This window comes from Siphateles boraxobius, unplaced genomic scaffold (genome assembly GCF_051911475.1).
Source record: "Siphateles boraxobius isolate OS27281-9 unplaced genomic scaffold, OSU_SipBor_1 12, whole genome shotgun sequence".
Taxonomy (NCBI): domain Eukaryota; kingdom Metazoa; phylum Chordata; class Actinopteri; order Cypriniformes; family Leuciscidae; genus Siphateles; species Siphateles boraxobius.
Window position 1 is genome coordinate 20921024 of NW_027508722.1, and position 18301 is coordinate 20939324.

General features: G+C 43.8%; 1 protein-coding gene across 1 annotated transcript in view; it reads left to right on the forward strand.

Moving 5' to 3' along the window:
• kcnn3 (potassium intermediate/small conductance calcium-activated channel, subfamily N, member 3) overlaps positions 1-18301 on the forward strand; it is a 92512-nt gene that overhangs the window by 29763 nt on the left and 44448 nt on the right. The window lies entirely within an intron of this gene.

Consider the following 18301-nt stretch of genomic DNA (forward strand, 5'->3'; position numbering starts at 1 on the left):
CCGCTCCTTCAGGGCCGGGCGGAGAATCCTTTGTTTCCTTTTCTTTTTGTACCCACATTTTCAACAAAAGAGCAATTTCTGAAACCTCTGGCGGTCGACGACGCTATGCCTTGTCACCCTCAAGCCCCTCTTTCATCGCCAGCGAGCAGCAGTCGCTGTGTTCCGTAAGCACTGACGCGTCCGCACACTCACTCTGCCCTTCGATGGAAGCAGGTACGTGTTACACCACAGACTCAGACCCCACTCCGGGCCGCTAAGCCGTCTGAGTCGGGTCCCTGCATTCCGCCGCGCTGCCCCACCCCGGGTACATCTGTGGTGCCGTTGGTCCCGCTTGCGCGGTGTCTGGGAGCCTGGCTAGCGCTTCCCAGCCTGTCTCGCTGGCTCATCCGTACTATCAGACTCGGCTATGCGATTCAGTTCATCCGGCGTCCCGCTGTGTTCAAGGGCATTCTGTTCACCCGTGTTCTGGCGGACAGTGCCCCTGTGCTCAGGGCAGAAATCGCAGTCCTACTGGTGAAGGTCCCTCCAGCCGATATGAAGACCGGCTTCTACAGCCCGTACTTCATTGTACGCAAGAAAGGCGCTGGGTTACGGCCAATCTTGGACCTGCGTGTCCTGAACCGGTCCCTTCACAGGCTGTCGTTCAAGATGCTTACGCAGAAACGCATTTTCAAATGCATCCGTCCCCAAGATTGGTTTGCAGCGATCGACCAAAAGGACGCATACTTTCATGTCTCGATTCTCCCTCGACACAGACCGTTTCTTCGCTTTGCGTTCGAGGGACGGGCATATCAGTACAAAGTCTTACCCTTCAGGCTGGCCCTGTTGCCCCGTGTCTTCACGAAAGTCGCAGAGGCGGCTATTGCTCCCATGTGCGAGCGTGATGTTCGAATTCTCAACTACCTCGATGACTGGCTTATTCTCGCCCAGTCAAGAGAGCAGTTGTGCGAACACAGGGACATGGTGCTCAATCACCTCAGCCACCGAGGGCTTTGGGTCAACTGGGAAAGAGCAAACTCACCCCCGGGTAGAGGATCTCTTTTCTCGGTATGGAGTTGGACTCGATCAACATGACAGCACGCCTCACAGAGGCCCGCGTCCAGTCAGTGTTGAACTGCGTGAGCACGCTCAGACGCAGAACAGTGGCACCACTGAAGCTGTTTCAGAGGCTCCTGGGGCATATGGCATCTGCTGCCGCAGTCACGCCACTCGGATTACTTCATATGAGGCCGCTCCAACACTGGCTCCACGATCAAGTCCCGAGATGGGCGTGGCAGAGCGGCTTGTGCCGAGTCCAAGTGACTCCGCACTGTCGCCAAACTCTCAGCTTGTGGTCGGACCCTTCGTTCCTGCGGGCATGTGTTCCCCTAGAACAAGTGTCCAGGCACTCTGTGGTAACCACGGATGCCTCTGCCACCGGCTGGGGGGCCACGTACACACCCGGTGCTACCGGGAGAATTGGGACTCCTTCCCCAGATGGTCCAACTGATTTTCAGGAGCTTCGGGACCGCACAGGTAGATCTGTTTGCCGCGCCTGACACGTCTCACTGCCAGTTGTTCTATTCCCTGACCGAGGGGACCCTCGGCACGGATGCTCTGGCACACAGCTGGCCCCCGGGCCTATGCAAGTATGCGTTTACCCCAGTGAGCCTTCTTGCACAGACTTTGTGCAAGGTCAGGGAGGACGAGGAGCAGGTCTTGTTAGTTGCGCCGTATTAGCCCAACCGGATCTGGTTCCCGGGAACTAGTGCTCCTCGCAACAGCCTCTCCCTGGCCCATTCCTCTGAGAGAGGACCTGCTCTCTCAGAGACGGGGCACCCTATGGCACCCACGTCCAGACCTCTGGAAACTCCATGTCTGATCCCTGGACGGGACGCAGAGGTTCTTGGTGACCTACCCCCTGCGGTAGTTGACACCATCACTTCCACTAGAGCTCCCTCTACGAGGCACCTCTATGCGTTGAAGATGAACCTGTTCGTTGACTGGTGTTCTTCTCACGAGGAGAACCCCCGAACTTGCTCGATCAGAGCTGTGCTTTCCTTCCTGCAAGATGGGCTGGAGCGAAGGCTGTCTCCCTCCACCCTTAAAGTGTATTTTGACGCGATTGCCGCACATCACGATGCAGTTGAAGGTAAGTCGTTGGGAAAGCACGACCTGATCGTCAGGTTCCTGAGGGGGGCCAGGAGACTAAATCCTCCTCGCCCCCTCTCTGTACTCTCTTGGGATTTGTCTCTGGTCCTTTCGGCACTTCAGAGACCACCCTTTGAGCCTTTGCAAGTCAGCAGAGTTAAAAATTCTGTCCTGTAAAACAATTCTCCTGGTTGCATTGGCCTCTATCAAGAGGGTAGGGGACCTGCATGTATTTTCGGTCAACGAATCGTCCCTGGAATTCGGCCCGGCTAACTCTCACGTAATCCTGAGACCCCGTCCTGGATACGTGCCCAAGGTTCCCACCACTCCCTTCCGGGACCAGGTGGTGAACCTGCAAGCACTGCCTTCGGAGGAGGCAGACCCAGCCCTGGCTTTTCTCTGTCCTGTCCTCGGTCTGCGGCTGTACGTGGACAGAACGCAAAGCCTCAGGACCTCAGATCAGCTCTTCGTCTGTTACGGAGGCCAGCAGAAGGGGAAGGCTGTCTCCAAGCAGAGGATGGCCCACTGGATAGTGGATGCCATCGCCTTGGCTTACGAAGCCCAAGGTGTGCCTTGCCCGCCCGGGTTGAGAGCCCACTCCACTAGGGGTGTCGCTTCTTCTTGCGCGCTGGCACACGGCGCCTCGCTGACAGACATCTGTAGAGCTGCAGGCTGGGCGACACCTAACACGTTTGCTAGGTTTTATAGCTTACGTGTTGAGCCGGTTTCTTCCTGTGTGCTCGCTTCATTCAGCCGGTAACACCGAAGTTCCCGCTCTAGTGTCGGCTTGCGCCACTCCCCTCCACATGGAGCGGATGCGCTTCTTGCTCCAGTCGACTTCCCCACTCAGGCGAACCCTGTAGAGTTCCTCCGCACCCCTTCGGCAGTCAGACGTTGGGAGCGTCTGACGCCAGGCCTAGTGCTCGTATGCTTGTGTAACTTGTGCTAGGCTGGGTTCCATATGTGGTGATCCCTGCGGCGATCCCATATGCATATTCTTCCACGATCAGCTCCCTGCGATGAGCCTGTGTCTTCCCTTGGCAGAGTCCGCTCTGCCGTCACTGCCTGGTGTTGCCTCCCCCTTCTCAGGCTGGAGCCACCCCAGTGACATTCCATATGTTGTACTGCCCTCCGGCCAGTCCATATGTGTATTTTCCACATGTTACCTCCCTTCGGGCAGGATGTGGCTTCTGCAGTGTCCCTCTCCCCTGGAAAGGCACGTTTTCCCAGTGTTATCCAAGAGTTTCACTGTGTGGGGTATAACGGAACAGCAGTGAACTCCCTCTACGCAGGTCTTCCGCCCCAGCCAGATGGGGTCTGAGAGTCTTCCGTAGGGCGCTGGATGTGGCAGCAACCGCTGTGTTTTCCATGGGATCCCAATTACGTTGTCACGTCGAACGTGAGCGACTGAAAGGGAACGTCTCGGTTACTAATGTAACCCTCGTTCCCTGAAGGAGGGAACGGGAGACGTGACATCCCACCACCACGGTTGCTGACCATCGCTGTAAGGCCGTCACAATCTCGGCTCCTCAGCGAAAAACAATGAGTGCGTGCACCCGCTACCTGTTTATACCCGCGCTGCGGGGCGGGGCGCGTGACGCTTTTCACGCACGCCAACGTTCATTGGCTCGTTCTGTAGACACTCGAAGTTGATAGGGCTCCCTGAAGTGATCCCAATTACGTTGTCACTTCGACGTCACGTCTCCCATTCCCTCCTTCAGGGAACGAGGGTTACATTAGTAACCGAGACGTTTTTTTTATATCTTGTTTTGTGTTCCACAGAAGAAAGTCAAAACGATTTTGAGATGGGTTGGTTAAATGATGACATATTTCTTTCTGTTTGCGTGAACTATCCTTTTATCCTCCCAGTCCAGTGAATCTCTTAATGGAAACCATCCAAACCCTGGTGCGCACCAAAAAAGCGGGCCGAGAACGCTGAAAAGATGGGTCTTGGGTCTATTTTTTCTCACCATTGTCGTGATGTTACCCATCACAGTTCGGTACAGGCATCAGAACCGTGTCTCGCAGCAGATCTTTGTTTGTGTGTGTGATGGAAGGATTCCTGCTGTTTTGATTCCTCCATATATTTTATACGCTCTTCACGAGTTCTCAGGTGGTCAAAATACTATCACATGTAGGCTACGCACATACAATGAGTGGATTTAGCCAAGCACACAGCATTGTTTTGGATGTTTGGTTTCGTCTCAAAATAAGCAATACGTCATAAAAACAGACCAATGAGGTTGTGAACGTATCCCTATGCCTTTAGGTTTGGAGATAAAAATGCCAATCTGAACCCTAACATTTAGATCAGGACTCAATGTTTGTTTGTTTGTTTGTTTGTTTGTTTTGGTCCGGACCAAACAAACCAAGCGAACCAAACTTCAAGTGAACACACCCTTATTTTCAGTTCAGTCAAAATCCACTTTGCCGTTATGATTGAAAGCACCTCTAAGGTAGCGTTTGAACTCAAGTGTACTTGTTAATGTGAGTGCGACTCTTCCTCAGAGCCAACAGGCTTCATCCTTGGCAAAAGTTTCTGAACTGCTTGGCTAACCTAGAACCACAATAAAAATGATTCATGGCTGTTTATACCCGCGCTGCGGGGCGGGGCGCGTGACGCTTTTCAAGCACTGATTCCTGCTGTTTTGATTCCTCCATATATTTTATAAGCTCTTCACGAGTTCTCAGGTGGTCAAAATACTATCACATGTAGGCTACGCACATACAATGAGTCGATTTAGCCCAGCACACAGCATTGTTTTGGATGTTTCGTAAGTTTCGTCTCAAAATAAGCAATTCGTCATAAAAACAGACCAATGAGGTTGTGAACGTATCCCTATGCCTTTAGGTTTGGTGATAAAAATGCCAATCTGAACTCTAACATTTAGACCAGGACTCAATGTTTGTTTGTTTGTTTGTTTTGGTCCGGACCAAACAAACCAAGCGAAACGAACTCCAAGTGAACACACCCTTATTTTCAGTTCAGTCAAAATCCACTTTGCCGTTATGATTGAAAGCACCTCTAAGGTAGCGTTTGAACTCAAGTGTACGTGTTAATGTGAGTGCAACTCTTCCTCAGAGCCAACAGGCTTCATCCTTGGCAAAAGTTTGTGAACCTAGAACCACAATAAAAATGATTCATGGTTGTGCAGCTTCAGCTAAGACCTATTAAAGAGTTTGGTGAATCACCAGTATTACATGAAGCCAATTTTATAATTTAGCTTCAAGGTTGAGCCCATCCACAGAAATGTTTTGCTTGAGTGGTTTTTATGATGAGCTTTTGGAAGCTGTTTGGCCCTTGGAGACTTAACACACTGCACATTTGAGTTCATGTATTTGGTTGGTGACACAACATGAGACACTGTAAAAGACTATATAAAAGGATAAATCATTGATGTGGAATTTCACAGGTATTTGCTGGAATAAATCATTGGTCAGCCATTGGAAATTTACCATGGAAATCAAATTTGTCCATGTTAAATTTCTAATGTAATTTACAGGAATTTACAGTTATTTGTTGCTACAACAAAACTGTGGTAACTTGATATAATCATTACTATAAATATAAAAAAAGAAAATATTCAGAAATGGCATGACTAAAGATTTCTGAATATATATATATATATATATATATATATATATATATATATATATATATTTACTATACTAAATACTATATTTTGGTACATTTTAAATATATTTTTGGCAGAAACTAAAGTTTGACCTATTATATAACATGCTCCACATTTTTGCTTAGCTTTGTTTGCTTATTAAGACTGAGGCTAGTTGCAACACTATTTATTCAGTTAATAGTACTCATAGTAGGCTTATTTTTAAAGTCAGATTCCCATATATTATATATATATATACATATATTTTTTATTGTATTATAGAGTCTACTAAAGGTAGGGTAGGCAATTTGTTTTATAAACACTTTTTATTATACTGGTTGAAACTTTCTTCACATCCTGATAGCAATCAATAATAGAAGTGGTCTAAATATTAAAACATGTACATATATCTTCTGTGAAAGTCTCAGGATCAAAAAATGTTCATCCAATTATTGCATTCGGTCATTAATGCAATGATACGATGTCTTACCTGCCTGTCAACATACGTATTTCCATACCTCCGCGCACCTTGCTCTCACAGACATCGCCCGTCTTCAGCGTGTTCCTTAAAGGTGCTCTAAGTGATGTCACTTGTTTTTTAGGCCAAAACATTTTTTGTCACATACAGCAAACATCTCCTCACTATCCGCTAGCTGCCTGTCTCCTGAACACACTGTAAAAAAACGTGGTATCTGCAGACACCCCAGGCTCCACAAACAGCAACAAAAACAAACTGGGCTAACACGCACCACAAAACATAACAAACTGTTCCAGCCAATAATCGACAAGAAGGTTCTGGGGGTTAGTGCGCAGATGAGGAGGAGGGAGGGTCTAGCAAGCCTCCATTTTGTTTGACAATACTTCGAACGTCAACAAAAAGTGACGTCACCCAACATCGCTTAGAGCACCTTTAAGGCTGAGCAGAGTTGTAGACATACGTCAGTCACCGAGCACCAAAAACAAACAACAGCCACCTTTTACAGTTCCTCCTGAACCAAAACAATGAGCTTATGCTGTGTTCACGCCATGTCATTACCGTAATTACGAGATGGGAACCCGTGACGTTTTACCCGGAGCTGTTCATGTCCTCAGACTCAGAATTGTGCGTTTCTATGTCAACACTATCAACACAGAAATTAATCTGCAGTAGTCAGGAGGTACAAGTAAGAGCTCTGTAAGTTCATCTACATTCATTATTATTGTAATTATTGTCATTTAACACCGTCTCTCATCTCATGTCACTTTGCAGACTCTGCTGTGTGCGTTCATGCGTTTTGAAGGATGCGTGGCTTTGGCGCTCTGAAGGGACAGTGGGATCTCATGCTTTCAAAGCTAACTTGCTATTGCTAGTTGCTCCGATATTGCCTACCATACCTTTAAACATTTTCACTGTTACGGACCATGAAAAATGTTACAGTTCATATAATGTGACAACTATCCCCAATAGCTATATGGGGTAAGTGGTCTCTAAACTGACATAAATCTGCCTGTTAGAGGCTTTCAGCAAAATTTAAACCATAATATAACATTTAAATATACATTTAAAATGTAATATTTAAAAAATATAATCGATAAATTGACATAAATTTAAAAAAAACATGTCCCGAATTTAACTGAGTCTGACCTCCGAGCGCCGCTCCACAGCCGCTCCACAGCTGACTTCAGCTCTAATACTGAAGTACTTAGATATAGACTTTGTCACAACTTCCCTGTGTGACGAGTAGCCTCGTATTACCCTAATAACATACAATCTCGATGTTAAAAAAAATAAAATCCAAGTCAACTATCCAGTTACAATACAACAATTTTGAAAGGGAGTAGCAAAATGTTGTGCTGAATGTTAAAAGCACAGACTAGAAACAAAAGGCATAATTTAGCAAAGCGTAAGCAGAATGCTAATGTAGATTAGATCCCCTCAGGGTTCTGGAAAAGGAATGAGGTGTCAGTGACAGTCCTGTACTTAGAGCTGAGAGGTTACTGTAGTATTAACCACGCAGTACAGCACCCTGACAGCACATCTCGTTTCTCAGGTTCATTGTGTGAGTTGTTGCTTGAAGGAAACTAAAGGGGTTTCCTGTTGTTTTTGCTACTTACTACACACATTGGAGATTGTGCGTATGTGAGTGTGGATATAAATGTATTTATTTTAAAAAGAGGGAATTCTAAGCAGATTCCAATGCTTTTCTCCACAGGCAGATTTCCTAGCTTATTTAGCCTGTGTGTGTCGGGATCCTGCAGTTTGAAGTATTTTGGGCTTGCCTCATTGGTAATCTGAGTGGATTGGAGTTACCTGTTTCATTCTGTAACACACTTCATGGATCATAACAGATTCACCACAAGGCAGTGGGATCGTTTTGCATTACATGCTTACAGACAGCCAATTAATGGCCTTTAGGATGTATTTCTGCCTCTGATGAAGTTGGACATTTTGGATCACAGTCTTGCAGTGTGCAACATGCTAAATAACATCACTAATATCCAGCTGACAGACTAGTGTAGCAGTAGCATTCAGGGTATCTCGTTTGTGGATGATTATTGTGTATCTGTGTGCAATAAAAGCTCATTAAGTGACTCAAGTTGTATCCACAGTACTTGGGCCTGAAACCCTTCCAGTTGGGAGTTTATTAAGTTATAGCAGGTAGCTTAACAAAGAACTGGACACTGTAAGTTGTCATGTGGTATCCAAATTGTGTTGCACAATGCCTGTTTCTCTGGTTGAATAATTAACAAGTTTTGTTGGAAATTGAAAATATTCACTGCCCGCACAAACGTGCACTTATTTTCAGTCTTTTTTGTCTTTTATTTTCACAGATATGTTATCAAAGCCCTTCAAATTAGAATAAAGGTGATTGTTAATGCTGAATTTGGATTTTCATGTATTAACAGCTACTATCTTTCTGCTTGAATCAGGCAGCATTGTGTACATGTGTAGATGATGTTTACCATATATAATTCGGTAACACTTTACAATTAGATAAAAAAGTTTGTTGACAAACTTTAAGTTGTCTTGAAAAAGCCTAACCAGAAAGTTTGGAGTAGTTTTAAAAGCTTGAATTTGGAAGGTTTTCAATTTGAACGTTTTAGTTTAGTAAGACAGACAGACATACTGACAGACAAAAAAAATAAACTTGACAGGTGAAAAGTGATAAAGTGGCTTTTAAAAACACCTGCTAATGCATTTTTTTATACATTGTATAAAATCTACAACATGTGTTTGTAGTACCATATATAGACCAATCATAAAATTACCATTAGGAAAATATAGGAAAAATAATTTAGGAATCAAAATAATTGGTTATTATTCAGCAGTTTACTTAATTTCTTTTGTATGTCACAATTCCCTGTATCTGCATATTTCAAACTTATTTATTGTCAATAGACAGAGTCAGAAGTTAATTTAGAGTTGAGAGTGAATGAGGCAGAAAGTTTCAAGGAGGCTTCAGAGGTGAGTGAAAACAAATGACTGGAATAAGTTAAGAAAATTGTTTTGTTTTTTTCCATTACACATTCATTATGTGTTGTATGTCTACACTGCCTTGCATAGGCAAAACAAAGTAACTACACATTTTGTGAAAAGTTATGACTACAGTTATAGCTAAAATTTTGAGACAAAAAAGCCTTTGTTGTTGTGTACCATTTATTGTATGATTGTGTAAATTGAAAGGAATATACAAAATATTTAGCAGCACTGTCCATGTTGAAATATTTCTGATACCTTTAACTTAGACTAATCAGACTAATTTGTTCTTTTTTATAGACAGAGCAGAGGGCATCAGACATGTTGACAGTTGTTGAAGGAGGTGGGTCTTCCATACCTGTATTAAAACCCCACCAACCAGATCCCACGACTATTGTGTGTCAGGTGCTTCGGGACAAAACTCTAAAATGTCAGGCTCAGTGTTAGAAAGATTTTGCTTGGCTCCATTTTAATACAATAATCTGCTGCTTTTGAACAAACCAGTCTAAAAATAAAAGCATAAATGAAATGACACTAACTGTTAATTGCATCTATTGTTCTACTGATTTAAGGTCTCCTTACTTTGGCATGTTTGTCAATTGAGTTGACATTTCCTTCCTGAAGTGTGGACTAGAATAGAGTGCGAATGTGCAAGTATCCATTACTGTGTGCCATTACAAAACAACGTACAAAAAAACCAAACAATTTGAAATATGTAAACAATATAGTACAATATACAATACCATGTGCAATATAAAGTAGAGAACTTCTTTCTTTCTTTCTTTCTTTCTTTCTTTCTTTCAACATAAATAGCATATTAAGCCAATTGAGCAAAACCTGTCAACAAAGGTCTGAAAAAAAATGGTATAACGCTTGACATTCTGTCCCCCTTACTTTTGAAATAATGACTACGCCCCTGTAGTCTGGTCCCACCAGACTCTCGTACATTTCATTTGTACATAGAGTCTGGCACCGCTCCATTGACAAGTGTTAACTTCCTTAAACCTGTGGGGAGGAGGGCCACAACATCATGGCCACCAACAAAACTAAGCAAAGATTGTTCTTGCTTCGGCTTTAACTTCTTGATATTCAGCAGTGTTGCCACAACGGACCGAATGGCTTCGCTCCAATCTTTCTCCGCTGCCATTACTGAACTACAACTCAAAATAACGCACAACATCAACGTCATCATTTTCAGCCACTCCCTCTGTTCGCTGATTGGCCCGGTTAAAATATTGACCAGAGAAAACCAAAGACTACAGCACAATCCCAGACGTAGTACTGAAGGAAAATGAAAATTGAGCGGAAGTGCGTAGGAGGGCGGAGTCAGGCTAACGCCCATGCGCATGATCCTCCAGAAATCATTCTAATTTGCTGATTTGCTGCTCAAGAAACATTCCAGTTGTGCTGCTGAATATTTTTGTGGAAACTGATAATGGATTTTATGATAGAACAGCATTTATTTTGTAAAAGTATAAATGTCTTTATCGTCACATTTTGACAATTTATTGAATCCCTGCTGAATAAAAGTACAAAATATATTTTTTTAAACTTTCGAGCAATGGCAAAACTCAAAACGTTAATTTCGTTTCATCTTATTATTCAGTCCCACTCCTTTTAAAAGGTCCTGCTTTTGTCTTCAAACTTTCGGTTTGTGTTGAAGCTGCTGGTGATTTTGTGTAAGAGCACAGAAAGAATTTAGCCAACTAAAGAAAGCATTTTAACAGACAATTCTGAAAATGGTGACTTTCCCCTCTCCCCCCAGCGTTCCCAGGCGGAAAACCAACCTTGCAACATGGGGACTAACGTCCCGGTAAGTTGGAAATAGGAAGTCTCGTGTGAAGCGAGAACGAACGAGAAACCCGAACTGCTTTACGGCAATTCAACATAAACACACACACCGCCCTCAATGTGTATGATGTATTACCCACCTCGGTAGACATAGCTCCACACGATAAAGTTGGCCGGCTCCGATAATAACAAATGCACATGAGCAGCGGTAGAAAGGGGGAGGAGGGTGCTGCAAGTGAGAGTTTTTACGACAGTGTTGTGAAATATATACGCCCGTTGAGAAAACATGCGCCCGTATACGTTGAGAAAACATGCGACAACAAAAGGGAAAATCAAAGAAATTGCTAGAGTTGCCAAGTTCCCCTTTAAGTGGCCACTCCCCTAATTATGCAGAACTTTTAGGCTTAATATAATTTAAATCGATGAGTTAAACAAAAATTCACCCCCCTCACAGTTGTCATGAAGGGCAAAATTAGCTATATAGACCAAAAGCACTTTTTGTACCAGGCTGAAAAACATATTTTTTTCTGCTGTAAAGTTGGGCATTTTTAACATGGGAGGTACAGTATTTGGGATTGACTCTCTTTTGGAGCCTGTCTCTAGTGGCCAGTAGATGAATTGCAGTTTAAGTCACTTCCGTGTTGGATTCAAGAGAGAAGGTTGCTGCTTGGTAAAGACACATCAAGTGTCCAATTATAAATATAGCCTACATTACTGTTGTTAAGTTTGTTATTTCAGTATTATTTATATACTATTGTAATATTTTGAATTAGCTTTTATTTTTAAATTTCATTTTAATTTTAGTTTAAGTAATTTTATGTGATTTTGTCATTTTTATTAGTTGTTTTTTTTAAATATTTTTATATTTTTTGTAATTTTAATCACTATTTTTAGGCAAAATGTATCATTTTCTTTTAAAGCTCCAGTCCGTAACTTTTTTGGGTTAAAATTATCCAAAATACATTTTTGAGCAAGTACATAACCAGCCAGAGTTCAAAACTATCTGTTTGCCTTAGCTCGATTCAAAACGGTAAGCTTGTAATAATGTTTTTAATTCCAGTGGTACTGGTGGATTTCCGTGGGGAAATCGAAAATGTCTTTGCGTCATTACGTCACATCTACACATAAAGAAGGTGTCTCGGCTTACTAGGCTATATTGCGTGTGAGGATGTTGGAGGTGGAAATTTATAGCCTTTTCTCACATCACTTGATGTAATAATCAAACTTATATATTGATGTAATAATCAAACATAATCAAACTTATTAATTTGATGTCGGATCCAGAAAGGTTCAAACGACAATTACCAGTGACTACTGTAGATTCACCCGTTGTAAAATGCAAAAGACTTTGGACTTCGGAATGGCTACAGAAAGAAAGAGACTGCAACTGGGAAGAAGTTAAAGCGAAAACGAGGATAAATATCTGAAGGGGATTAAATGTAGTCATGCGATGCTGATGTTGATTTGAGAACAAAGTATAATTTGCACGGTTTGACGTGATATGATAAGCTATCGTTAGATTTAATCAGCGCGATTTACTGCAATGCTTTGTTTCCCTTAGTTGGTCAGAACAAAAGAGTATGTTACTTACTTGATCAGATGACATTTTCCGGGGAAAATTCTTATGTTGGTCATACTTCCAGAATCTGAGATTCTAAATGACAGTATCCACACCGGAGCGGTGACTGACAGCCGCACATTCTCCTCAAAACACTGGATTCATCTGCGCTGTGCCGTGCCGAGGCACAACCCATGTAAAGTTGATAATTCTGCGAATACCTGCAATTGCAGATTTCGAACAGAGATGGCGACAAAGAGGAAAAACTACGGACTGCAACTTTAAGTTGAAGTTTTTCATATAATACCTTGAGTTTGCTCAGAAGAATAAGCATAGCAGTCAACACTTTTTTTTCTTTCTTTCCAAGGCAAAAAATACCCAACATTACGGGTTTGCCAGGGTTGTGCAAAACCACTTCAGTTGTTTTTGTATGTGAGTTAGGATGTCAGAACTGTCTCTGACTGCCCAGTCAAAGCTGTCAGTTGACTAAAGTCTGCAGAACTGTGCATCACACAGTCTGACATAAAGACACTTGATGTCTGCCTTGACTTTTACTTAAGATCTCACTTTGGTCATATATAATCTGACAAGCAACAATGATAAAATACAGAAAAAATCATTCTATGTTAGCTGGGACTTCCGTGATTGTGTGCTGATCCGAAGTGGTATGTAAGCGTTTGTTTGTGTGCAGTGTGTATGTGTGCGCCTTCTCCCTGGATTTCCCTTTTTTTCCAGCCTCTGCATTTTCCCCTTTCTCCCGTTCATCATTTTGCTGTCTACTCCCCTGTTCATCCTTCCTTTCTTTCCCTAATTTTTCCTAATTGGCTCTGGCCCTCATTTGTTGGAAGGTTCTGGGTTTCTCTCTCTCTTGTCTCCTCTCTTTCTCTCTCTGATGGGTTTAGAGAGGCAGCTCGTTCCAGTCACTCATGTTGACTGATTACCTTAACTAATGGAATTTAATTATTCAGCATATCCTGGTGGCGATTTGGCCCAAAAAAGAACGACAGGATGGGTGATGGGGGGAGTGGGCGAGGTAGTGGAGAGATGAATTAGGAGTAACGTGCGGAGGAGGAAAGGGAGAGATGATGATGGAGAAAAAGGAGATTTCAGCATTTTTAGCATTTCTTTTTTCCCCTCAAAGTTAGATGGAACGTTCCCACGATTACTCATAAACGCAAAGCTTTACAGAAATGAGAACCATTTATCTGCAGATAAAGATTGTGATGATTTTCAGCAAATATCAGAAATATGGAAGGAGTCATGTAATGAAAAACAGATATATAGGCTAAAGCATGATATTTGGCTGTTTTGAGCCAATATGTGTTTGTTGTGAACTGCTAAATGGACATTTGTTGATATTTGTCTAAATGTTTAGAGCGTAACCAGGATTAAAACCGTAAAACATTTTTTATTACTTGTCTAAATAAAACTAATAAAAATGACGAAATGCTCAACAAAATTACTAAAACTATAACTAAAATTAAATAGAAAATAGAAAATGAAAAAATGAAAACTAATTCAAAATATATAAAAAACGTCTCGTTACGGATGTAACCCTCGTTCCGTCGGATGACGACGAATGGGGTTTCGCTTAGAAAGCCTATTAGCTTCGAGTATTACAAAATGAGCCAATGGCAAGGAAATGCCATGGGTTTGCGGAATTTGCATGACGTAACTCCGCCCCACCTCGTGGGTATAAAAGGGGGACGCCAGCAACATGCAGATATGTTTCTTCGCTGAGGAGCCAAGACTGAGCTCAGGCGATCCCCGCGGTACAGCGGAAGTGGCAGGCAGACGGAGACGTTCTACGTAGCCGAGACGTTCCCTTTCGTTGTCACTCCGAGTTCCGTCGGATGATGACGAATGGGGTTACCAGTCTAATCACGCCACCTTCTCAGCTGTCTTCCAGTGCCCTGCGTAAATCTGAGATCCCTGTCGTGAGACTGGACGAAGGACTCCTATTTATCACAGGAATACCAAGGTACACTGGGAAGCATATCCCAAGTTTAAGGGAAATATGCAATTAATGCCAACCCAGATGGGGGGGACTTAGAGAATACACATATGACCCGAAGGAAACATATGGAGACACTGGGGTGTCCAGCTGCAGGTGGAATATTTCAACCCCAGGGGTGGCAAGGTGGCTTGCCAAGGGAAAGACACATGCTCAGAGAGGCTTACAGTGGAAATACACATCGCTCAGAGGAGGGACCATGCACACGGGAGGCACCTAGGCTCCAGTCGGAGATTATAGAATCTGGCGAATGTGTTAGGTGTCGCCCAGCCTGCAGCTCTGCAGATGTCTGTTACATCCACATCCGCGAAGCGCCATGCGCTAGAGCCCAAGAGGATTGAAGGAAGGAAAGGAAAAGGAAGGAAGGAAATCTTGAAGGAAGGAAAGCACAACGCTGATCGAGCATCTCCGGGGGTCTTCTCGGTGAGAAGAGCACCAGTTGACGAAGAGGTTCCACTTAAACGCATAGACGTGTCTCGTGGATAACGCTCTAGCGGAAGTGATGGTAGCCACCACCGCTGGTGGTAAGGTACTCAAATCCTGCCTCGAGCCGTCCAGGAGCCACATGTGGAGGCTCCAGAGATCGGGACGAGGGTGCCACAGGGTGCCCCGTCCCTGAGAAAGGAGGTCCTTCCTCAGAGGAATGGGCCAAGGAGGTGCTGTCGCGAGGAGTACAAGTTCAGGGAACCAGGTCCGGGTGGGCCAGTACGGCGCGACCAGAATGACCTGCTCCTCGTCCTCCCTGACCTTGCACAGAGTCTGCGCAAGAAGGCTAACTGGGGGAAACGCATATTTGCGGCCCGGCGGCCAGCTGTGCGCCAGTGCATCCGTGCCGAGCGTGCCCTCGGTCAGGCGAATAAAACAGGGCGCAATGGGTCGAGTCGTGAGAGGCAAACAGATCTATCTGTGCGTCCCCAAATTGGTCCCAAATCAGCTGAACCGACTGGGGATGGAGTCGCCATTCTCCAGGGAGGGGCTGAAGCCATGAAAGTTCGTCGGCTGCACAGTTCAGAGCTCCGGGAATGAAAATGGCTCGAAGCGACCTCAGATGCTTCTGAATCCATAGGAGGAGGTGGCGAGCGAGTTGTGACATACGGCGGTAGACCACCTTGACGGTTGATGTACGCTACAGTGGCGGTATTGTCTGATCGGACTAGTACGTGTTGAAGCGGTGCAGGGCAAGGCGTACTGCCAACAACTCGAAGCAATTGACATGCCATAGCCGCTGGGGTCCTGTCCAGGAGCCCGCAGCAGCATGTCCATTGCACATGGCGCCCCAGCCCGTGGTGGAGGCATCTGTTGAGACAACAACATGCCGGGAAGCTCGTTCCAGGGGGACACCCGCCCTGAGAAAACGGAGGTTCGACCACGGGTGAAGGTCTGAAGCTCTAACCAGGCTCCCAGGAACTGAACCAGAGGGGTCATGCAAACCACAGACGTCCCCCCGGGGGGCAGCGAAGCGGAGTAACTGGCCCAGACGTGGACGGCATAGTGGCCCGGTGTGGGGGCACAGTTAGCAACCACGCCCTGGCAGAGGGGGCCAGGGAAGGACCAGGCTGGTCATCCCGCGGGGGCCTGCTCTGCCAGGGGTCTGGCGACACAGGGGGACAAGGGCGAAGCGGTCGTGGACGGCACGCCGTGTCAACCGCCTCACCCTGGGACAGAGGGGGGCGAGGAGAGCACGGCTTGTGGGCGGCGCTCTGTGTCGCCCGAGAACTCTGTGAGCTCAGGGAAGAGGGGGTCGTTTCTGTTTTTAACCACTTTAGGGTGCTGCCCACCCGTGGGTGAGCAGCGGGGAGCGGAGAACAAAAGATTCTCCCCCGGCCCTGCACCGGGGGAAGGAGTGGTCCTGCTACCATCTCCTGAAAAACGACCATCATCCCTGAGCAGCCCGTCTCAGGATTAGAGAATGTTTAGAATTAGAGAATGTTTCAACAGTTTAAGTTTTAATAAACAATATGTTTTCAAATATTTTAGTGAATTTTTTAGTAAATATTATTTGAAATAAATGTTGATTTGATCAATTTATTATTCATAAAATGTTTCATCATTTTAACATTTAATGAACATTAACTGCTTTAATTTTTTTGTTAATTTTGTTGAAATAATTAAAATTTTAATTTAATCAATGTAATTTTTTAAAAAGTTTATGAAATAATAAACATTCAAATGATAAACATAATAATTTAAAATGTTTTTTGAGAATTTTTAATAAAATTGTGTGAATTAAAACTTTTAGCAATTTAATGCATCATCGCCGTTTAACACTTATAATAATATTTAATATTTATCTCTTTTCAAGTATTTTATTTTATAAACTTTTTAACATTTCTTTTTAAAATATCTTTAGTGAATTTAGTGTAATATTGTGTTTAATAAGTATTTAATTTAAGTTTATCAGTATTTTATGTCTCAGTCTCCTGGATTATTTACAATAAATCAACACTGAATCATCCACAGTCCACTGTAGATGTCAACATCAGTTATTAAGATCCATATTCGTCAACCATTATTCATAAATCATACAGCCATCCATACAAGCCTCTCACAGATTCACATGCACTCTCATACACACTCTCACATATTCTCTTTCATTCTTCTTCCACCCACGCACACGCATGCATTTTTCCCGCACATTCATTTTTTCTCGGCTTCTTTCCCTGCCTTTCTATCTCGCTCCCTCTCACTTTCCTCATGCTCTCTCTCTCTTTTGTGATTGCATACACACGCACAAACACACAGTCATTCTCTCCCTCTCTCACCAGGGGATCCTAATTAAGCTTGGCTGGTCTTTGATGTTGTCGCCTAGGCAACAGTCACCATGACGAGGCTGGCTTTTCCAGAAAAAAAAAACACATTTTACAGCCATACGACATGCACAGTGCCCTTCACACACACAGAGTCAGGTACGCACACATGCACAAGCAATTAGACAAACAAATGCCAGAAAGACCTGTTGCGCTGTGACACAACCTTGCGATGAATATAGGCGAGAGTGCCATATAATAGCAGAAGAGATATCCGACTTCATTCATGAGTTCTCAGGATTCCCGTACAATCATTTTCAGCCCCTCCTGTGTGTGTGTAGATGTGTGTATGTCTCATGGGGAAAACCCTGCTTGCCTTCTGCTTATCAATTAAACAAACCTCGCCAATCTAACACTTGCAATTAACATTAAACACATCTAACACCGCCAGCCAGCACAATTAGCTTCCCGTTCCGTCGTTAGGCTCTGCTGATATACCGCCTGACATGAAGTTGCGTTGGGAGAGAGAACGAGAGAAAGAGAGAGAATCATATAACTGTCAGTGCTCATTATGCCAGCGGAATTCTGTTTGCTTATTGCTCTGTCTGTTTGGGGTTCCTGGCAGGATAAAATGACTATCTGAGCATGTTCTCATTGTGGGACTCATCAATCTTTTTCCCTCTCATTTTGCCTCCTGCGCTGCTTCTGAGAACACACTTTACTCATTCAGTTAGTCGAACGGCAGCTCTATTTATTAGTTGTTCTAATGAGGTAATCTGAATTATTAATTTGTAATTGAAATTTTTTGATTAAATGGATGATGAATTGTTGGACTTAAGCTGTTACGCAACGTTCGATTTTTCTCTTTTTATTCGCATATCCTTAGTAGCACGGCGATATTAAGTAGTCTAGATATTAGGCCAAGTTGTAAGTTATTTAGTTATAAATAATTAAATAATAATTTCAGTATTTTATGAAAAGAATAGCTAT